We start from the raw sequence: 24,175 nt of genomic DNA on the forward strand, positions 1-24,175 counted from the left end.
CTAAACAAGAAGAGTCCCAGATGGTACAGTGGACACATGTGTGACTGCTGTGATTAAAGCATCTTTCTTTCAGCTTAAGGAGTGAACCGTCAGCTCGTTCAAACACACGTTAAAGTCTGTTTGGCTCGACACCACCGAACAGAGGCAGCAATATAACATAGCTAACATTAACAGTGCAGTGAATCCTGCTTGTGCCGTGATATTCAGGACTGCAAACCGAGCAGCATCACTGACTTTCAGCCTGTTGTGTTTGTGGATATATGACTGACTTTAATTATCCATGAAATCATCACATTCTCTGTAAGATTAAGGTCAACTATATATATATATATATATATATATATATATATATATATATATATATATATATATATATATATATATATATATTGAAGTAGAGGCTTTAAAACCAAGTTAACGCTGAAAGTACAAACATCACTAATGTCACATAACTTTGCCGACATGTGGCCAACAGTAATGTTTTAATGTTCTTTGTTATTAAACATTCGCACATAAGTAAGTGACATCATATTCAGTACTTACTTTTGACAGTTCACTCTTCTTCTGCCGTCTGCCGTATTTTTCGGTAAAATTATCCACACCCACCGCTGCGCTATGAATTGTGGGATATATGGGACCATGAAGCGTGCACCGGACTGTCGCTACCATTGACTGTAGCTACCCGATCCATACCGGAAACCCGATCGGTTCCCCGCATGCGCAAATCTTAGGTCACTTCCTCTCTTTGCCAACATTGCGACATTCAATATATTTGAATGATACGGTTAGCGCCCAGTTAGCACCTAGTATTTCTCAACAGCTCTGCCTCCTTTTCGACTACGGGGACATTTAAACAATGGATAATCCGTATACAAACAAATGCATGCTTTTCTCCTCAACACAGAGCGTTCCCCGATTGAACAACAGCGCCGTAAAATAAGAAAAATGGCGCCTAATTAATAATACAGACTTTGTAATATGTCACGTGAAGATTCATCAGCCAGATGAAGTGTTCACTGACAATTGACAGTGATAGCGGACATCATCATCACTATTCCAATCAATCCTCTCCACACAGACAAGCATAAACACACTCAACTATCACTAAATCAAATTTAACACACGTTTTGTAATGACGCTAATTCAGTTTACAATAGGGCTCATTCGCTCGGTCAGCAGGGGGCAGTATCCTCGTACACTGAGGAATAAACTGCCATTAAATGAACAGAAGAAGAAGAAGAAAACATCTGCGCATGCGCGGTACGGATCGGGAGTCCTGATCCGTAACTATCTTTTTATTTTTCGTTTTTGTCTACATTATATTGAAATGTTTCATTATTGGAAACATTTTAAGAGATTATTATTCTTAACATCTTAACAGATACTCTGACCCATAACTATCGTAAAATGCTTCAACCGGAAGTAGACACCTTTTGCGCATGCTGGGTATCAATCGGGTTTCCGGTACAGATCGGGTAGTGACACGGACCACGCTTGATATTTGGGGAAATTGACGGCGCATTTGGAGTACACTTTGAATTGGGACAGCCGTCGTCGCGTGGCGGTGACGTAATCGCACTCAAAATGCATACTTCAAGCGTGCGGTCTCTGAATTGGGACACAGCCTCAGATGGCTGAATTACCTCTTCAGTGTGCCGTCAAGGTTGGCAAAGGCCTGGTAACAAGCCATTAATCTGACTCAGGTGTGTTGGAACAAGGATAGATCTAAAAGCTGCAGGACAGTAGCTCTCGAGGACTGGAGTTGGAGGCCCCTGCCATAATCTAATGGGCAGTGGTGGTTACATCGATCTTTCATGTATGGGTGAAATATATATTTTAAAATGTGAAATGGCATGTAAGGATCCTATTTTATAACTCTGAAATACATATCTAGATATTAATGTAGACTGAGAGTCATCCAGTCTTTACCAAATAAAGACATAGCTTGCACTGAAGATATACATGTAACCTTGTGTCTTATACTTACCTTGGCAGCCTTAGCAGAGCTAGTTGCTGTTGGCGGCTGCTTGGCAGCAGTAGGTGTAGTTGCCTTGGGTACAGGGCTTTTTTTATTGGCTGAAGCAGTGGTGGGGGAGGGGCGTTTGGCCGAGTTGGCCTCGCCATTTGTGGAGAGAGTGGATGGGCGTGATTTGGCAGAATCTGGTTTGGTGGAACCTGCATTAGGCTGGTGATTATGAAATTAAAGAAGCCAAAATAATAGTAAAAAAAGGAGGACAGCGCAGAAAAGAAAGGAAGAAAAAGAAAGACAGATAGAAAAAGAAAAAGCTGCAGTGAACTCAGCAATGACTGCAATGACAGCGTGATATAGCAGCCCAGCCAGCAACCATAGATAATCATAAAACAGGCCATAAATTATAAAACCGACTAAGCAATTTATAACCAGCTTAGAAAGGTCATGATTACTAAATAATGAAATTACAGGCCTCAAGTGAGATAAAATGAGCAGTAGCCCACAGCTGCATGTAATATGGAAATTCAATGTCAGACACTGGACAGATTCACAAACACGTCAGCTAGCATGCAGTTAGTGGACAGTGAGTTTCATTTGTGTAAGCTTATAATGTAGAAAGTTGTATGAAAACTCTCTGGCCTCGTGGCTTTAACGTAAACAGTTAGCTTAAATGCTACCTACTGGGAACATGTCAGTATGAAAGCGGTTTATTTGCCAGTTGGTCACTAAAGTTCTTTGGGTTTTTGTCTTTACTCCTAAATTTATACTCATTTACTCCAAAGGTGATAGTCTATTATGTATATAATTCTGTTCTGTATGTATACACTTGTTTCATTAACAGTAAAGCAGCTAAAACCGATTAATGAAACAGGTTCAATAGAGGGGAAACAATGAGACAACCTGAGGCAATACAAATGGTTTTACAGGTCAAGATATTTTTTGTCAAGAACATTTTTTTGTCACTACTAGCCTCAGTGTAACTATTACTAGTATGAGACAATAACTGGACCCTACCAAGGTAGCACAGAGTATCCAACTCCACCAGAATGGCACATCAATACATGCCAGTGCCAGAGGTTTACTGTGTCTAAAGAGCATAGAGGAGATTCCAGGAAACAGGCAGTTACTCTAGGAGAGCTGAAAAGGGTTGGTTCTTAAGCCAACATCAAAACCGGTATTTGATCCTTTGTCTAAGGAGGAATAGGACGAGCACTGCCAGAACTACAAAATGACCCCCAGGAGGCCACAGGTGTGAATGTTTCTGACCAAACAATCAGAAATACACTGGATGGCTCAAGGGCCTGACGTCCTCTAGTGGGCTGTATTACTGTTTGTCCATCCATCTATCCATCTTCTTCCGCTTATCCAGAGCCGGGTCGCAAGGGTAGCAGCCTAAGCAGAGAAGCCCAGACCTCTCTCTCCCCAGCCACCTCCTCCAGCTTGTCCAGGGGAACACCAAGTCCACCAGAGAGATATAATCTCTCAAGCGTGTCCTGGGTCCCAGTGGGTCATACCCAGAACACCTCACCCAGGAGGCATCCTTGTCAGATGCCCGAACCACCTCAACTGGCTCCTTTCGATGTGGAGGAGCAGTGGCTCTACTCTGAGACTCTCCCGGATGGCTGAACTTCTCACCCTATTTCTAAGGGAGAGATATTGCTGTCTGTAATATTCTTCAACATGTTGCTCAACATCAGTTTGGTGGTGGGTCAGTGATGCTCTGGGAAGGCATATCCATGAAGACAGGCACAGACCTCTACAGGCTGGGAAACAGCACCCTGGCAGCCATTAAGTATCTGGATGAAATCCTTGGACCCACTGCTGGTGAAGTGGGTCCTGGGTTCCTCCTGATGGACGACAATGCCAGGTCTCAAGTGGTAAGAGTATGCAAGCAGGAGAATTTATCCTGGAGAATAAAGGATGATTGACCCCAACGCTCACTTAACGTGAATCCAAAAGAACACCTCTGGGACATTAGGTTTCAGTCCCTTCGACACCGCCAGGTTACACCTCAGACTGTCCAGAAGCACAGTGATGCCCTGGTCCTGATCTGGGAGGAGATCCACCAGGATACCATCTCACTGGCAGCATGCACACAAGCACACGGGGGACATGCATACTACTGAGTACCATTTTGAGTTGCAGTGAAATTTCACACACATATATATATATATATATATATGTGCATATATATATGTGTGTGTGTGTGAAATTGCAACTCAAAATGGTTGTAATTGTGTGTGTGTGTGTGTGTGCACGTGTGTGTGTGTGCACGTGTGTGTGCACGTGTGTGTGTGTGTGCACGTGTGTGTGTAATGTAGTCCTGTCAATCAGAAAATAAAACAATTATTCCAACTGGCGCACCTCAAACGCTATTCACACCAAGCTTAGGGTTACCACCTATGATGTCATGGGCCTCAGAAGGTAAAATACTGGTGTGACCAAGACTTAGGACAGACACACACAGACCTCCCCTAGCACACACACAAGAGATAAAGGAAATATGTTTCTGTGATTTCTGTGATCAGCTTCTGCAGCATTTGTAAGCAATTGTGTGTCTTGCTCAAGGACACTTCACAGGCTTTCGTTGCAACTGTGGGAGGTCAGACTTGTTATTATCGGGTGACTGCTTTTACCACGATGACTGTGCAGTTTGCGTGCTGGAAATGTGCGTAGATGACACTAATTATTCTCTTTATGCGTGTCTGTATGTGACCCACCTTGCTCTTGCTGTCAGGGCTCGCCAGGGTCTTGCTACCATTCCCTGTGGGAGACTTGGCCGTCCCTTTCACACCCTTCTCCTCCTTCTTCTCATCTTTGTTGGTCTTCTCCGGCTTGTCCACCTTTTCCGCCTTGTTGTTTTTCTCCGCGTTCATCTTCTCTAGCTTTTCCTCGTTTTTGATTATCTTCTCAGACTTCTGGTTTTTGTCTGGGCCGTAGTCCTTCTGCTGTTCTTCCTTCTTGTCAAAGTTGTCAATCTTGTCTGTTTTCCCAGACACGGTGTCTGTCTTCTCCTGCTTGTCTTTGTTGTCAGATTTAACTGCGAAAGAAAGAATGCTGTCATTAGCGTCAGACTATTTTAACAAACCCTGTTGCATAATGAGTAACGGGATGTGACTGGAGACAAAAGAGCCCACATATATAAATTCAAAATTGTAACAAAATTCTAATAAATGTCATCAAATATCAAGATTCTGTTCAACTTACAACATGATTTTGAAAGCTGCTTTGCAGTAAGCAAAAGGGGGATGTACATATTATGTGCAGTCTAGTTCATATTCTCAAAATCTCTATATCTCTAGCTTAAAAACAAAACAAAACAAAAAAAACGCCACTGCACTTTACAGGAAAGGCCAGAGTCATCTTTATTTTCTGAGGCGGCTGAAGTCCTTCAACATCTGTTGGACAATGCTCAGGATTTTCTGTGAGTCTGTTGTGGCCAGAGCTATCCTCTATGCTGTTGCATGCTGGGGCAGCAGGTTGAGGGTCGCAGATGCAAATAAACTGATCCGCAAGGCCAGTAATGTTGTGGGGATGGAGCTGGATTCCCTTAAGGTGGTGTCGGAGAGGCGAATGTTGTCCAAGATAAAGACAATGCAGGATAATACCTCCCACCCACTCCATGACGGGCTGGCTAGTCACAGGAGCACGTTCAGTGACAGACTGAGATTACCAAAAAGCACCACTGAATGACACAGGATATCATTCCTGCCTGTGGCCATCTCCCTGTACAGCTCCTCCATCTAACACACTGTAAACACTGCAATAGTTACATCCTTTTTGCACACACTCTTTTCTACTCAGTAATGTTGCTGTCAACATTCTTGACATTTATTTATAATCACCTCCGTCAATCCTTGATATTTATTATTTAGTGATTTGTATATATTGTTCTATTTCTTAAATTTCTTAAGTCTGTAACATATTGTATTGTTAAATAGTCTTGTCTGTTTCTGTTATTGATATTTATACTGGAGCAACTGTAACCCACATAATTTCCTTAGAGATTAATAAAGTATGCTGATTCTGATTCTGATTTAAGATAAGTGCTATCTGAGCAGAAAGCATAAATCCGTTTTAACATTTTACTTTCTACAAGGTTAAATAAAAATCAGCCTCACAAATCAATCATCCAGGCATAATTTAAAACATTCTGTATGTTTTAAACCAGCGGTTCCCAACCTTTTTTGCACCACTGACCGGTTCGTTTATTGTATTTATGGTGGATAAATACAACAAAATAAAAGCAGTACTGGTACCAAAAAAAAGATTTATTCATAACACACGGGAAAAGACCCAGAGAAACGGAGTTAACGATAAAAAAAAAAACGATAAAAACCCTGAAAACCATAAACTGAAAATCTCAACTCTCGTGGCCCGGTACCAAATGACTCACAGACGGGTACCGGTCTGTGGCCCGGGCGTTGGGGACCGCTGCTGAAAAAATAAATAAAATAAAAGACAAATGTAGTAATGAGTAAAAGAAACCAAAGCTGACTTATCCACCCATCCCGGATCTTCTCTGAGCTTTTTCTGGCACTAACAATGTGCACTCATTATTTGTTAAATGGCCCTCGTCATATCCGTGTAAGCAAAGGCCATCTGAGGCTATGAAGAAACCATGTCTGTGAAATGATAAAGATTATTCTGTCCTGTGAAATGTGAGAATATACAGTGACATACAAACAGGACCAAGCTTGAGCACAAACTTTAATCCAGTGTGGCACCTAAATGATGACACAGTGCTAATGTTGAAGGTTGTGTTCACCAACAAAACCCATCACATCAAATGATCTTCTGGTTGCAACTGCACTTTTGTTATTTATAGATTTGAATCTCCACATGGAAGGTTTTATGTAGGTCGAGGCAGCAGATGATTCTGGGTCTGGCTGGTAAACAGGCCAGCACCATCTATTTTATTGCACTGCCTTATGTAAGAGCTTGCAATGGTGAGGCTGTATCCTCACAATAATCCATGTCAGAGGGGTCAAACCCTATCCAACCCTGAACCCTTTTTAAGAGTCGATCTGTCATCTTTTTTATGAACTAGATGACTTATATCTCTCTTATGATTCATCTATAATTAGATTTTATTTGTCTTTATTTGTATTGTACTGTTACAAAATATCTAAACCGTTTCTTTTAAGAAACACCATCTATCATTAAATGCTTAATAACTACAAAGTGCAGAGTACTCTAACAGATTGGAGAATAAAACTAAAGCAAACACAAAATGAGGTTCCAGCAGGAAGGTTTTAAAGCTGCATTTGCAAGTGAAATTAATAGGTTGTTAGTCTCGATTTAAAGGTCTCGATGGTGATCTTAATAAATTATTCCACAACAGCAGAGCTCTACCACCAACTGAGTCCTTAATAATCTGGGAGATACTTAAATAGCTTGCGCCCTGTGATCTGAGTTATGGTGGAACATGGAGACCAAAAAAATGATCTTCAACGACGGTGAAAGGAGGGCTGTGTTATGGGCCCCGTTCTTCCGTATCTGGTTAACATCTCTGAGGATGATATGGCAATCACGGAGTGTATTTTTCTAATACATTTTTGTAATCATTCATCAATAGACTATCTTCAGCACCTCTCCCAAGAGTAAAAATCCTCAAATTAAATGTGGCGTGTTTTTCTCACTACGAGAATGACAGAATGACATCATGAAGAACAAAGAGTACAAAAAACACCTGAAGTTTGGCCTACAGGGATACTTCTACAAAAAATTTCCACATTATTTGAAACTTTAAACATGCCACTGTAATAATACTCGTGTTTACATAAATTCCAGTGTTTTTCAGTGTGTGACATGGTTATGAAGAACCTTTGGCGGTAATAACTGATCCACAGAGGAAAAAGGACAATAAAGTGAAAGAAAGAAAGTAAACAGGGATACATGAGGAGAGCAGAGGGGAATATTTAATGAGGTCGATGGGGTTAAGGACACAGCCGGCGGGGCTGAGGGCTGGGAGCAGAAAACGACAGAGGCCTTTTGTTGCCATGAAGACACATCTTATGTAACTGTGACAGTGGAAAGGCCTGGCTGTGCTGTACCCTAATGCCTCCCCCCCTCTTGCCCCCTGTTTACTGTGCGATAACTGCTCTTCCTCCTTTCAACCGATGGCAGCTTGCTGCTGCTGTGCTTTCTCCAACAATCAAGCAGCATCTACAGCTGCCATGAAAAAAGATCCATTTTCTTATGCTGCTCTTAACTGGAGCTGCAAACTAGCCTGCAGTAGAGATCAAATCAGGCACAAGCAGTAATGAGCACGGAAAGTTGCCACATGGATGGCTCACGTGTGCCGGTAAGGTGCCACAGTATGTTCAGCATTCAGTGCTACTGTCCTATTTATCCTGCTGCTTCTCTCTTTTTACTGGTTGTCTGCCCCAGTGATTTATTTTGTGGTGGTTTATCAAACTGTAAATGAAGTCACTTCCTGCCCTGGAAGGTTAAGCTAATGTTAATGCAAACTCATAACTTGCTGCAGTGGCTTCTTAAAGAGGCCTTCTTTGTTAAATTAATTTTAATGGCCTTGATGGCCGAGATTTATTGCAGAGCTTTGTCTGATTTTGGTGAAAATAAGTCAATATTATCCATTTCATTCAAATAGCAGCAAACAAACTAAAAGGAGAATTTGATGACAGAAGAAATGAGGCATCCTGACGTCTTCAGCTGCAGTGAACAGCAAAGGTCCATAAAATGTGTCTCTTATTCCAAACAATATTACTCAGCGTCTTTTTTAGTCTTTCGATAAAGGCAGAAATCAACACTGAGTGTTATAGAAACTTCTCACAGACAGTGAAATCCAGCCAGTGCAAAAGAATACTGAGTTGGCAGCACACTTCATTAACACGTTCCAGTTTGATCAATTAGATCAAAATCAGTGGAGCAGAGGCACACATACTGTCCTTTTCATGCCACACATTCCTTTTCTGTGGTGCCTGCGTTTAGCCACAATAGAACTTTACTAGTGATAGTTCAGCAATACGAAGCACAAGATTCAGCGACAAGCTTTCTGTGGCTTTAAATAACCTTCTTAAATCCTTCTTCATACAAGCCTAGAGACTGGTTTGTGATATCCTGGTAACCAAAGTGTGTAGTCCACAACCAGGTGGCAAGTGGTTGTGGGAGGTATAGCATGTGCAACCACACTGGCTTACTTAAAACAAATGCTGGTCACACAGCTGGTGACCAGCACAAGGAGGAGGTGCCAGGCTGTGGCTGCATAATGTTCTTCCACGTGCTACTGAGGGCCCCCTCGTTAAATGAATCAATTGTTGCCAATACATCCTCTTTCTTCAAACTTCAATCATCCAATTAAGTAAACGAAACAATGGCACTGGCAGACAAGCTTGAGTTTTTCATGGGTGCGACCCAAATACCTAACTCTGGTCCTCAACCCATAAAAAGGGGAAACAAACAGGCTTTTCAATGATATAAAATTTAGTGCCTGAAGCATTGTTGCAAGAAATAAACACAAATGTCCTCATTTTTTCGCCTCTATAGACTATGGGCTTCTATGGACAAAACAGATTTCCCCAGAAAAAGTTGATCTGCCTCGCAATTGAAGCCCCAGTCTTCACATGTGAAAAATACATCCGGACACTCATCAACCAATGTGCAAGATCATATCTGTTAGACAGTCATCAAATGAGATGAAACCCAATGATGAAGAAAACCCATTCCCCCTCACTGAATTGTCTTATTACATCTCAAACTAGAGAAGGAGATGACAATTAAAAGAGGCTTAACCTTAGAAATAATGAAAATGAATTACATCCAGAATAAATTTGAATCCCCTTGGAGGAAAATATCCTTTGGCCAGACAGCCTTCACAGTAGGATTAGCCTTGTTTTCGATCCAGCTACTCTTACAAATATATTATTGCCATCGCTATCTTGTCTTTGTAGGTAGTCTTGACTGTATGTAACCTTGCTAAACAGCAAGCTTGGTCTGCTGTCATTGGTGTTGCCATTTGTCTTTTATTTCTCTAGTGAACAGAGGTTGCCCGAGGGTCACTGACCAGTCTCTATGCCTGTGTGACTGAGACCTATTGAACGTTTACCTTTAACTGTTCAGCTGAGTTTACTAGTTATATGTTACTTGAATTATCCCTTAGTGAATGTGAAAAAGGTGGTGTATATATATACATATATATACATATATATATATATATATATATATATATATATAGCCATAGCAGCTGGATAGCGTAGTGGTTAGACTACACGCCTTAGGAACAGAGGATCGCAAGTTCGATTCCTGCCTGGGGCGTCTGTATCCAGTAAGGGTCCTAAGGCTAGACCCCCTATGCTAAGCGAGCCTACCGCAGACATGAGCGAGACAGATAAATATGAAGGCATGCCGGCTCGGACGTCGCCCGGATCAACAAGGTCCGCGTCAGGTGTTGAGGAACCAGGGCACCCTGACGAAAAGTGGGCTACTGGAACAAGAAGGCATCGGTGGGCAAGAGACGAAAACAGGGCGTTGTTGGAATGCTACTACGCAAGTAACCCCGGCGGAAGTTACTTGAATAGGATGAGGGACCTATGGATTCTTCGATACCCAACATCCACAATGACGGCGAAACAACTAGTAGCTCAGTGTTCCAACATTCGAAAGAAGGGACTGCTCTCACAGCTAGAGATTGCTGTGAGACACAAATGCTACGGCAAGGAGGAGTCAGGACGCCAGGTCAGGGGGGCGTTATCATCACCCCCACCCGAGATTGGGTACATAGCCCCAAGTGCGATAGGAGAAGGATCGTTGAGTGCAAGAGGAACTGACCTGAAAAATAGGATCATGGCCAAGCTTGAAACCTGGATCCCCTGTAGCCGGTTACCAAGATTACGTGAAGTACGCTCAGAAGGTCTGCTAGATGATGTTAATGCAGCACTACGGGCAATACCTACAACCACGATTATCGACACTAACAAGCTGATCTACAATACGGCAGCAGTGATCAGTGAGATGCTTGGCTACAAGTTGAACAGCCACAAGGGGCAGTACCCTCCATGGAGAAGGAGGCTAGAGGGCAAGATCAAAGTAGCACGGAGGGAGGTTAGCCAACTAACGGAGTTGCAGAAAGGTGCGACAAATAAGGTGCCTAAGAAATACAGCAAGCTGTCCATACCTGAGGCCTTGGAAACTGCCAAGCAGAGACTCACAGCCTTGGCCAGCCGCTTGAGGAGGTACACCAGAGAGATAGAAGGCAGGAGAATAAACCAGCTGTTCTCCACAGAACCAGCAAAGGTGTACTCTCAGTGGCAAGGGAACAATAAGAGGACAGCACCACCAAGGCTGGAGACGGAGCAATACTGGAAGAGCATATGGGAGAAGGATGCAACCCATAACGGCAATGCTCAGTGGCTAGAGGATCTGAGGGCAGACCACAGCGACCTCCCTGAACAGGGTCCAGTAACCATCACAGTGGCAGATATCCAAGAAAGGGTCTCCAGTATGAAGAGTTGGACAGCACCAGGGCCCGACATGGTTCATGCCTACTGGCTGAAGAAGCTGACTGCACTCCACGAGCGTCTGGCAGCACAAATGAACCAGCTGCTAGTTAACGAGAGACACCCGGAATGGCTAACTGAAGGCTGGACGGTCCTGATCCCCAAGGACCCCAAGAAGGGACCGGTCCCCTCCAACTACCGACCAATAACCTGCCTCAGTAATACATGGAAGCTCCTGTCAGGCATCATATCGGCTAAGATGAACAGGCACATGGGTCAATACATGAGCGGGACACAGAAAGGAATTGGCAAGAATACCAGAGGCGCAAAACACCAGCTACTGGTAGACAGAACAATCAGCCGAGACTGCAAGACCAGACTGACCAACCTGTGCACTGCCTGGATTGATTACAAGAAGGCCTATGACTCAATGCCCCACAGCTGGATACTGGAATGCCTAGAATTGTACAAGATCAATGGGACCCTAAGAGCCTTCATCAGGAACTCAATGGGGATGTGGCGTACAACACTAGAGGCCAACTCCAAGCCCATAGCACAAGTCACCATCAAGTGCGGGATCTACCAAGGAGATGCTCTGTCCCCACTGCTGTTCTGCATAGGCCTGAACCCCCTCAGTGAGATCATTAACAAGACTGGCTACGGATACCGACTACGGAACGGAGCAGTTGTCAGCCACCTCCTGTACATGGATGACATCAAGCTGTATGCCAAGAGTGAACGAGACATCGATTCACTGATCCACACTACCAGGCTATACAGCAATGACATTGGAATGTCGTTCGGACTGGAGAAGTGTAGTCGGATGGTAACAAAGAGAGGGAAGGTAGTCAGAACTGAGGGGATTGAACTACCAGAAGGCAACATTGCAGACATAGAGGACAGTTACAAGTACTTGGGGATCCCGCAGGCGAATGGGAACCATGAAGAGGCCGCTAGAAAAGCTGCAACCACCAAGTACCTGCAGAGGGTCAGGCAAGTCCTGAGGAGTCAGCTGAATGGTAAGAACAAGATCCGGGCCATCAACACGTACGCCCTGCCCGTGATCAGGTACCCTGCTGGGGTAATAGGCTGGCCAAAGGAGGAGATAGAAGCAGCAATATCAGGAAGAAGGAACACGAGAAGCTGGAGAAATACCAAGGGCTCAGAGAAGAGCTCGAGAGGATGTGGAGGGTGAAGGTAACGGTGGTCCCCGTGGTAATCGGAGCACTAGGTGCGGTGACTCCCAAGCTAGGCGAGTGGCTCCAGCAGATCCCGGGAATAACATCGGAGATCTCTGTCCAGAAGAGCGCAGTCCTGGGAACAGCTAAGATACTGCGCAGGACCCTCAAGCTCCCAGGCCTCTGGTAGAGGACCCGAGCTTGAAGGATAAACCGCCCGCAGGGGCGTGCTGGGTGTTTTATATATATATATGTCATCTGACCTACATGCTGTAAGTATTAAATGTGCTAGAAAGGTGTTCTTGTGGGAGGCGAACCCAAGGAGCCTTTTATGTGGAAAGTGGTGGCAAAGAGGATCTGTGCTGTCTCAGCAATAACACACAGGTATGTAGAAACCTGTGTGTTATCCATTTTATATCTGCTTTTAGGACCTCAGATTGCTAGTGTTTGTTGGCTGGACTGCATTGTGGTGATATGTGTTTGTAGATCACAGCATACAATTTGCTGACTAAAATGTCAAATACAGAGAACAAAGGATACCATCAAAATTATTCTTTAGTTACTCAGTGAAACTCAGAGAAACTCAACAACATGGACCGCAGACACATCAGGACTGCTCTATGGTTTCCACTATATTTCATACCCTGATTAATAAACTGGTGGTTCTATTGCTCGGTTTTCACGGTCACATTACTGCACCCTGGCACACCAGCAATATGACTCATCCAACATGAACAAGTCAGATCATCCATACCATCATACCATGCTACAGCTGCTAGCAACCAACTGCACATGCTGGTGTCTGTAAGTAAAACAGAGAGAGAAAGAAACAGCTGACTGCTGTGTAAATCAGAACATGGCCATACTACTCACTGTCATTCCCCTCTACGGTGCATACCTCCACCTGTCCAGGCTCTCTTCCTCCTGCTCCCTGCTCACAGTACAGATCACAATGAAGTCTACAAACTCCAAACATCATTGTACACGGAGACTCCTGCCTGACCTCATCTGTCAACCTGTCCAACAAGAATGAGCTCAAAACATGTCCCCACCAATATCCAGTGATTATTGAATTGTCCCCACCAATAATTTGATCTCTTCGAGTAAAGAAAAACAAACCCGATAAAAATAAAAAAATAAAATCTGTCAACGTCTCATTCACCCAGCGGTGCAGAAAGAGTTAAATTACGTTCTCTACTGGAGTCCTACGTCATGTGACAAATATGGCCAATGTGATTGGCTGTGCCTTTCAGGGAGCTCTGTTTAGTTTTAGCAGCAGCAAGTCTGCGCTGCGAGGACCTGCAAGGAGGAGAGGAGGATGGCAGCAAAAAGGAAGAACCTGGATATAAGAAAGTATTTTTCAAAGAAACCTGCAAGTTACTTAAAGTCAAGTTAACTTGTAAAATGTGTCCGTCTTAGTAACGTTACAGGCTATGCTAGGCTTTGGCCCACATCGGTCTAAAATTGTATGTAACCATGAATAACGTGTTTTGGAAACTAACTGCACAACATGCAGCACTATTAGTTCTCTCAGTCTCAGAGCAGCATTTCTAATTTTGATTGAAACTGTCAGAGAAAACGGCAGCTTCGAGCAGCCAGGATATTAGTTTACAGAGGCTGTTAAAAATATATGTCTAACGTTAAAATGTTGGTGACACAATAATTCCATCCTAATGGTAGTGACATATTCATAGGGTTAATTTTTGAGACAAAATATCATGAGGTAGTCATGATTTTGCAAATATTCCACCTTGTAGTGCAGTTTGCACAAATTGTTTAAAAATGCACTCACCCTACAAACATTACTGATGAGTCAAGATCTGCACAGAGTGACAGAAACACTGAAGCAGCTGCACATTTTATTCTTATTGTCATGTTTGTCCTATTTGTCAGGTGACAGAAGAACCAACACAAAGCTCAGAGAGTAATGGTGATGCAAGATCACAGGTGAAATTGGATGATGACTTGATGGTTCATGACTGTATTTGAAGCTCATGTGTGACTGCATGTATTTGGAATGTCTCACTGTTATTGATCAGGTGACAGAGGCAGCTCTGCCATGTTGTAGCTCAGAGGTGAAGAGCCGAGGTCACAGGTGACTGACTGATGATTTGGTGCTATAGATTAACTAGTATTTATTATCATGACAATTGTTAGGCTGCTGATGTAAATTGATTCATTAGTGTATATTTGACAAAGAATCTGAATTGACATGTCTCACTTTTTATATGGCACGAATCAATGTGTTATTTTATCCGGTGGCAATATGTCTTAGTGCAGTCAGAGGGGAAGAGCCAGGGCCAAAGGTGAGGCACATCACGCACATAATAATAATTTTAATCTGAGGATAAAACGCAGGTACTGAGGCTAAAAGAAGCTTCAGTGCTCTCAGAAGACTAAAAAGATGGCTAAGGTCAACAATGACTCAAATGAGATTAAACAATGCTGCTGTGTGTCCACCAGGAGAGCCTGGACAGTATAGATGCAAAACCAATATGCCAGCAGTTTATCTCAGTTAACGAGAGGAGCAGGCATGTGTTTGGCTGCTTCACATAGTGGACATTGGGTTGTTGTGTGGGGCACCAGTAGTATTAATGTCTGTTGCTGTAACAGTAGTTCATGTTTAGAATAAAAAATCCCAGCTCACTGATTTGATTGGAGCAGTAGTGCCTAAAATGTTGCATACTTTTGCTGAGAGATCTTTTGTGGTAATCTTAGATGAGTAGCCAGCAGGTCATTCAGTGTTCCCTTAGTGCTAATGTATCAGAGATGTTGGTGTATTATAACTGAAGTAATGTTGTTAAGTCCTTAAAGTCATATTCTTTTATTGTCATGACTGTATTTGAAGCTATTTTTATTTTTGTACGATACCTGATTTATATGGAATATGGCTGAAGTAAACTAAAGTCTAAAATACTTAGTCATTTGTTTAATAGTAATTTAACATTATAAAATTGACGTATAATTATATGTCATAATTATATAATTCATTATATAATTATGAATTGTAATTTTAAATGGTTTAAAAGTATGTAGAATAGCATATGTAGGCAAGTATATTTCTCCTTTTGTTATCAAGAAGCAACGACAAAAAGGAAAAAAAAAAAGAGAAACGGGGCAGGTTCGGTTGTTGACTCATCCGTCCCCACCAATGCCAAAACCAAATCTACGCCCTTGGCTCAAAGTAGATACCTAATGTCATACCCTCCCCACCATGACCCATCACCAGTCTCTTACTTCACCACCCTCACATACTTCTTTACTGCTCCTGACTTCCTCATATAGTACTAGTTTTTTTTCTGTTGGACAAATTATAAAATTTAATGTTGAATTTAAAATAATTAAAACAATGAATAACACTAGATATTACATTTAATACTTAATTGAGCTGCAGTTAACAGATATTGTAGCAAACTAACAATTTAGTAAATTGTGTTTATGAAATTTTGTAAATTGTAAATGAAGGTGGAATAAATCAGAGCTTTGTTTCACTCCTTTCACTGGCTTTGTGGCTACACTGAAGCACAATACAAATTGTTTAGACTTATGAAAGATGACGGTTTGGGTTAAATATATGCTGTTCACATCATTAACCCTGCAAATTAAAAAGCACTTAAGTATAATGTGCCTCATTGGTTTTAGCCTCACTGTTACAAAAAGCAACTTTGTAACATTTGTGGTTATAACTCTTAGCATTTAGCAAAACGTATTCAGCTAGCAAAATTAAACTAACAAAACATGACCATAAGATGCCATTTCCAGCTTTTCTGACAACAAACAAACCAGGAAGTAAAGTACTTATTTTATGTAAAAACTGTTTTGCTGATTTATTTGATTGTGTTCTGACCTCCAGTTAAAAAACAAAAACCATGATCTGTTTTGGGCTACAGATGAACCAGCTGCTTTTTAACGTTAGTTTGCTGTTATTAACGGGAACCAGTGATACTACCAAATTTAGCAGAGTCCAAAAAGAGCTTTGAGTGCCTAGTTCGAGCACAAAACACCTATATAAGTACCAGTCTCAGTCCTTTGAATGAGCTCTAAAAACCACAGGCAGCTGCTGTAAGCTGTGTCTTGTTTGAGAGTCCAAGCACATAACGAAGCTTTTGATGCCATCAGCTGAAAGACGTGTCTTAAATGAAAGCTGCCGTTAGCTGAGCCTAACTGTTCTTAATATCTGCTTATTTTCAGTCTGTGTCGTGTAAGCTCAAGATTTGAGCCTTGCACTTGTCTGCCCCCTCCCTTCACAGTTGTGTACTTTGTTGTGCGTGTGGTACGTGTAGCTGTGAGTCCCTTCTGTGCTGAATGAAGACAGCACCTTAAGTTGCAGACATGCTGTCTGTTGTGAGTGTGTCTGTGTGGGTGTGTGCCTTTAGAATCCCAAAGATTCACGTCAGTGGAAGCTGTTCACCTACACACACATACTGTGTGTATGAACAAATATGCACACACACAATTCTAGAAATAGCCGCTCTATATTTGAATGAGTACAGTCAGTGTCAATGTCTAATCAATGTTCCAGCTTTCTGTCAACTGCAGGCTGCAAAACAAAACAACACACTGAATGGATGGATTAAACAGTTAGAGGCATGCAGTTATTCTAAAAGTAAACCAGCAGAAGCCATTACAATAAGAGCAAATGGTACATATTAAATAATCTCAGATTGGGTCTATTCAGCCTATTCTTTTATGTTTTGTCACACAAACACTTCCAATGACTGATACTCACATTAAACATGGACACAGTTTCAAATAATGAGGTCAGTACAAGTAATCTCTGCGAGCAACTGGATCAGGCTAGACTGCACTAAACACTATGTTTCAGGCAGTTTTTCCTACTCTTGCATCTGTATGACATCAGTGACAGCGAATATCATTAGAAGGTCATTGCAGGAAAACAACTCTGGCTGATCAAACCTTTCACGTAGGGCAGCTAATCAAAAATAAGCCTTCAAGTAAACTAAGGCCCTGACTGAGATAAACGAAGATTATTTTCAACTATATATCATGCAAAGCTACTTTAGTAGTCTTAAAATAAAGGTATGGTGCAAAAAGTGAGCAGAGCAGGGCCTCTCTACTCAGTCTCGGAACATTAAATGGACTGACTCCTCATAGCGCTTTTCTACTCAACTCAAAGCGCCACGTTCACCCATTCATACCCATTCACACAAGCACTTTCTTCTATGCTTTTTAAATACTTTCTACCTAACACTCACACACATTCACACTCTGATGGATCCTTCAGAGAGCAATTTGGGGCATGCATACAGGGGGAGCCAGGGACCAAACCACCAACCTTCTGATCAGTAGATGACCTGCTCTACCTCCTGAGCTACAGCCACCCTGCAATGATGATGAAACAAAAGCATGGGAAGAGAACAGGCAGAAGATTATGGCAGAACACTGTTATAGATGATTTGTTGTTATAGATAAAAGGCTATAAAAAAGGAAATTATCTATGACAGAGTTCTCCCATAATCCTCTGCCTGTTCTCTTCACATGCTTTTGTTTCACCATCGGTCTCAACCTGTGAAAATGTCCTTTGAATATCTCTAGGCACTCATAAAAGAATTCTGCACCATGATCTATGTTAGACACTCATCAGATAAGATGAAACACGATAAAGATGTGATGTTATTTCCCAGACTGATTTATCTTATTCCATCACCTGTTAGGAGAAGATGTCAATTAAAAGAGACTCAACCTTTTACGTTTTTTTATAGTACGAGTCCCCTGGAGGAGAACGTCTATTGGCCAGACAGCTTTCAATGTAACACTGACCTGGTTATGGATCATACCTCTACTTCAAATACAACATCGTAATTCTTCCTCCCCCTTTGCAAGAAATCTTATAACCTGGTTAAACAGCTCTTGTCTGCTGTCATTTCCTTTATTCTTTGTCATTCTGTCCACATTATTTTCAGTGTGTTTACTAGCCATGCAACTTAGCTATACATTGATTCCAAACTTAAGTTAGTGGCCGTGTAAGATAACCCTCTCATACCTTTATTACATTACTTTATTACACATTACTCCACATATTGACATGTGCAACTGCCATACACTCCTTTCAACTCAGCTCATTAACTTAATTAACTGCTATCATAAACTAGAATGACACTAGATGTACGCTGTGGATAAAAACTGGCTTCTGTGAAAACTGAAACTGATATGGCAGCCTAATAAAGAAATAAAGCCTCTTACTGAAATTTAAAATGCATCTCTTTTCACTCTGGCTTATTGTCTGAAAGGAAGCCACAGCAGACAGCTAAATTTAGCCAAATGTAATTGTGCTGTAATGATATGTGGTCAGTTGAAGTGCAGAGGAAGGAAGGGCAAAGAAAGATCTGCTGCTACTCACGAATTTAGGTGTATAATGTTAATGCTCCAGTGACATAAGGAAGATTTTAAATTTAATTGAAGATAATAAACTCTCCTGGCAAGGCAAAACCCTCTACACATTTAGTCTTCATGGTTTTGATTTTGCTAGTGTGGGATGCCCCTCAATATACAATGTGGCTATGGGTTGAAGTAACACTATTAATTTAACTACCTTGGGCTGCTCCAACAAGTTTGCAATGTCCATCTCACCAAATGCATATACATTTTTGTGAAAGCAGTGGGCGTAGCTACTACTACTACATTGTCACAGTTTTTCAAGAATGCAAGTACACAGCATGGAAATAAATAAAGCCAATGCAGAAGTGCCTAAAACTTAAATTTTTGTATAGAAGCCTGTGGCCTTAGTAAGCTAATGACTTTGTGGGTTTAGTCACTAGTTTCAAGTCAACATTAACAGGAGTCACAATGAGGATACAACAGGATGTGCTCACTGGCAAACGGCTTGCGTTTGTTACCCAAGCCATTAGAAAATGAGCATGCAGGGTCACTAGGTCTCACAGTGAGATCTACCATTGATGGACTTTTTAAAGACAGAGCCATTTGATGGCTGCGATAGTCTTTGCTTCGCATGTTTCTACTTTTCTGTTTGCACAGCAGCATCTAATCTCACTATGTCACACAGAAGCATTCTTGCGCGCATGGCATTCTTTTTTATTGGTTAATAGTATTTGGGAAACACTATTAACCAAAACACTGGATTATATTAAGTTCACCTTCTGACAGATGAGGCATTTTACATGCTACTAGATGTCAGCAAAATGTAGAGAAATATACAAAACAAGTATACGCTGTATAAACTGATTTTTTTTAGTAGAACGTAAATATTATTCAGTCAAGCAAAACTGTGTGCTGATTGGTTGATGCATAGTCATGGCCTCCAGTGACTACAACTACACACATAGAGGGAGTCAAGAAGTCTTACCCGCTGTGTTTAGCTTACTATCTTGAGAGACGTTAGCTGACGCTCCAACAGGGGGTGGGACAGGAATTAGAAAATTGCTCTCGCAGCTTCCATGATGTCTCTTTGGGGGTGGGGAAGATGGCAAAACAGGAGATGTTATTAATGGGGAAACCATCATTGTCGCCATTGCAGCAGCCGCCTCGGTGCCGTCCGTGACCGTAAGTGAGCGCCGGACAGCCACGTGTTGGTAGGGCGCCCTGGTCAGGCATGCTGTTCCTGTCATGGTAAAATTCAGCACATTTGGTGCCATCACTGGTGAGCCTCCCATACTGGTGGGGTATGTCCCTGCCATTACCATGGGAACAGCCAGATGTGAACAGTCAGACATTGCTCGTCTCACTGCAGCCCGCTGTGGAGCATCACTACTATGGTTTGTTTTTGTTTCTCTGTTACATGGACGACACGATCCCGCTCTGCCATCCTCAGCGCCATTTAAATCCCGGCACATTCTGGGACTTGCAACCTCGTGCTCTTTTTCAACACTAATATCCTCTGATGTCCACGATCCTGACGTTCTCTTTTCAGTATGGCTTGAGTATTCTCTTTCCAATCCACTCTGTCCAACACTAGTGGTAGTTTTGTTAGCTGAGGCTGCAGGTGGGTCTGTGGTTTGTGCAGCAGTGTGACCAGATTTGCTCAGGGTTAAGTCAGCAGATGGAAGAGCAGTCTCACCAGGTTGTGTATGAACACTTTGTTTTTCTAAATATGGCTTGAGGATTTGGTTTCCAGTTGTACTTGCAGGAAAAGTTTCTCTGTGCTTTCCGAGTAAGTTCCCAGATGATTTCTTCTCATCGTCTTGACTTCCAAGACTTAAGTTGGTGCTTCCAGTGAAGGAAGGGCTTGTTGTGCCTTGGCCAGAAGTCTGTTTTGCAGGAGAAAGTGAGCCCTGGCCCTGGACAGCCAAATCATCTTTGTTGCCTGTATTTTTTGCTTGCAGATTACTTTGGCCAATGTCGGGCTTGGGTATAGGTTTAGGGTCCAAGGCTGAATTCAGAATGGATGTCCCAGGTGAGAGAGAAGGTGAGGGTGATGAAGAAGATAGGGAGGAGTGGGAGGACAGGGGGCTGTTGGGACTTTGTGCTGCACTTCCTAATGACCCTCCTGCCTCCCCCACCCTAAGTCCACCCTCCCTCAATCTGCCCCCTTTGAACTCCTCATCATCGATTTTCTGTGCCGGCATGTTGAAGGTTTGGGGACCTGGAGCCTCGGGCATCACTCTGGACGATGTACCTTCCATCCTGGCTTGCCCTAATTTCACCTGATCTTCCTTCAAAGTTATTCTGGACCCTGCCTGAGCTGCAGTTGCAACCTGCCCCCCCAGTGCCATCTGGCCTTGGCAGTACCAGTCACTGTGGTGCATAGAGACTGGACTGGAGGGAAACAGTGGAGAGGAGGCCAGGAGCGCAGGGACGCTAACGCCAGAGAGAGTGCTGGAAGGTTTGTGTTGTTGATGCTGCTGCTGGTGCAGCTGCTGTTGATAATACCCACTGAATGGTTGTCCAAACCCGCTGCTGCCAGTAATAATCTCTGCTGGTATTGCGTGTCCTTTTTTGTGTAGTTTTTTTTTCTTCTTCAGAGTTTTTTCGCTCTCTCCAGTAAGAATCGTTTTACTCTTGTCCAGGAGGCAGATCTGTCCTCGGTATCCAAAGTATCATGAGCTTAGAAAGCAGAGGAAGCAATGCATCCTTTCTTTTTTAAAGTGATGCCTCACAGTTTGTGTGTTGACATGCCCAAAGTGCATGTGTGTGTGTGTGTGTGTGTGTGTGTGTGCAGTGCATGTGCATATAAGTGAGCCAAAAGAAGTGTGTGTGTGAGTCTAGTGGTCTCAGCTTCTCTCTGAGCACTGCACTGATCAGCTGTGGGGGTAAATTGCACCTTCCTCTCTCTCTCTCGCTCACACTCTCTCCCTATGTCTTTATCTCTGTTCTCTTCCTCTCTCTCTCTCTCTCTCTCTCTCTCTCTCTCACTGACATCACACAGTCACATGACAGCCAGGAATATTCCCTCATTCGCTGGAGCGAGATTTCAGCATCCAACCCCTAGCGACAAACATGCACAGGCATACACACATGAAGACAAAGATTGCATACACACATGCGGGGAACATGCATGCACACATGCGCGCAAGCACCAGATCAATGGCTGCCACAGTCACTCGTCTGCCAAATGACAGCCAGTGTTCACATGTTGATACATGGCGAAAGACACGCTGAAGACTGTAATCATCCTGGTGAGACTCGTCTCCCTGTTGTATCAGCCAGTGACTGGCCACAAAAGCAGACAAACTACATAATAAAAATTACCACAGTGACGTCGTGAAGTGCCACACAAACGAATTTACGTCTGAACCTTGCACTCTTGTCTCCATTAATTTGTGCCTTCAGTTAAATTGTTTTGCGCTTTTCGCATTTTCCCTGTGCAAAGATTTTATCCACTTGACATGAATTACTGAATCAAATCCTTTCATTACACTTATTACTTTAACTGAGGTTCAATTAATTTATAAAGGGGCCAAATATAGCTGACATTTTAACAACAAATGACAATGTGACAACTCTGAACTCCAGACATGGGGTTTGGAAAGAACAGCATGCAGCCCAATGGAGCTTTAGCCAACAATCTGGAAATCCTCTGGACATTTTCATCATGTTTTTAACGGATCTAGGCCCATTTTCACTTTTAGTGTTGGGGATGTCCCATGATAGCATTACCTTCAAACACCACAACCAGCTACTTCTTGCACACGCATGGAAGTTTCAGTTGTGAGCAGTGTTGGGATAGTTATTCATGCTACTGCCTAAAATGCCCATGTTAAAGTAGTTGTCATGTAGTTACTAGTTAACACTATAAACCTTAGGCTATGGCTCCACACACTAACAAAACCAACAATACAAAGCAAAGTTAAAAAAGGTTTGAAGGTTCCTTTGTAAGTGCGCATGCGCCATTAGCGTGCTGCCTGCTGTAACCCTAATTTCCTTCGGGATTAATAAAGTATTCTGATTCTGAAAAAAACAGACCAACGACACTTGAAATTCTACTGTACTGTAGTGAGTCTACTGTAGAAACATGAACAGGTAGAAATGGAGGCTACAATGCTGCTAACTGCTCACCACTTGCCTTAATTACATGTTGACTAGCTTTGTGTTAGCATTAACCAAAGTTGTGTTAGCAGTATAATGCAGTTATTTCTGTCCTGAAAGCACTTTGCATTCTTATCTTCTACTTTTGTGCATTAAAAATTAAAAGAAATATTTTCACCGCTCAAAACCTGTAGATCACTCAACCATTTCACTCCTCCCGGCAAATAAACTGAAACCAGATGATTAAAGCAAGAAAACACATTATTCTTTTTCCTTCTTATCCGCTAACTTGCACTTAACTTTGTAATGAAAGTCACTACATATTTGTAACTGTAGCGCAATTACTCCTGTTATTATTGTTAAGAGATAGATCAGCATACATTAGCGGGTGTTTTATGGACAAATGGGCTTCTTCGTCAAAAAAACAAAAACAAGAGATCAAAAAGGGCATAAGTATTAAATCCTAAAATATATTTAATAGTATATTTGCAAAACCTACAACACACTCTGGCCTTTTTTAATGTAGCCCTTTAGCTCCATTAACTTCTATTCGTGAAGAATTATTTTGCAAGTGACCTCTGAAGCATCTCCGGATGAATTGCAGCCAATGTCTCTACAATGGGATTAACATAAGTGCCACCGATTCTGCATTCATAACCATTACTAGACAAGGCTAAATGTTCTTTGATTCAAATTTCTGGAATATATAGTGCTATATATTTTTTAAGGCTCTTGCTTGCCTCCATTTTTCTTGTTGTTACTGGAATTCAAAAAACAAAACAAGTAACAATAAAAGGATTGTTATTCCTATTAATTAGAAGGACAATAATAAGAATTCTTCTTCTATTCACAAATAAGAATAATAACCATTTAACAAAATTAGTTTTGCATATGAAATAATATACACTGCTGTACTGAATGCAGGGATGGATATCCAGAACAGGTTCCCAGAATTATATGTCTGCTTGCCTGTTGATCCCGCTTATCAGTTCCCCTTGTACTTGCATTACAATGAGGTGTTTTCAGTTCGTGTGACAATAGTGACACAGTCTACAGCACAGATATGAACATTACTTTCATTTTTCTTGCATAAAAGGACAAGAGCGTCCAGGGCAGAAATACCC

The 24,175-nt window shown here is 42.2% G+C and overlaps 1 pseudogene across 1 annotated transcript in view; it reads right to left on the bottom strand.

Annotated features, from left to right (window-relative positions):
- Positions 1–24,175, bottom strand: part of LOC309694281 — a 129,699-nt pseudogene that overhangs the window by 27,114 nt on the left and 78,410 nt on the right. The window contains exons 7-8 of the transcript XR_014280785.1: positions 4,693–5,012; positions 1,988–2,185 (exon numbers count right to left, since the gene is read on the bottom strand). The product of XR_014280785.1 is annotated as an uncharacterized misc_RNA (transcript). The remainder of the gene's footprint in view (positions 1–1,987; positions 2,186–4,692; positions 5,013–24,175) is intronic.

The sequence above is a fragment of the Aulonocara stuartgranti genome, assembly GCF_965226115.1.
Source record: "Aulonocara stuartgranti genome assembly, chromosome: 18".
Lineage (NCBI taxonomy): Eukaryota > Metazoa > Chordata > Actinopteri > Cichliformes > Cichlidae > Aulonocara > Aulonocara stuartgranti.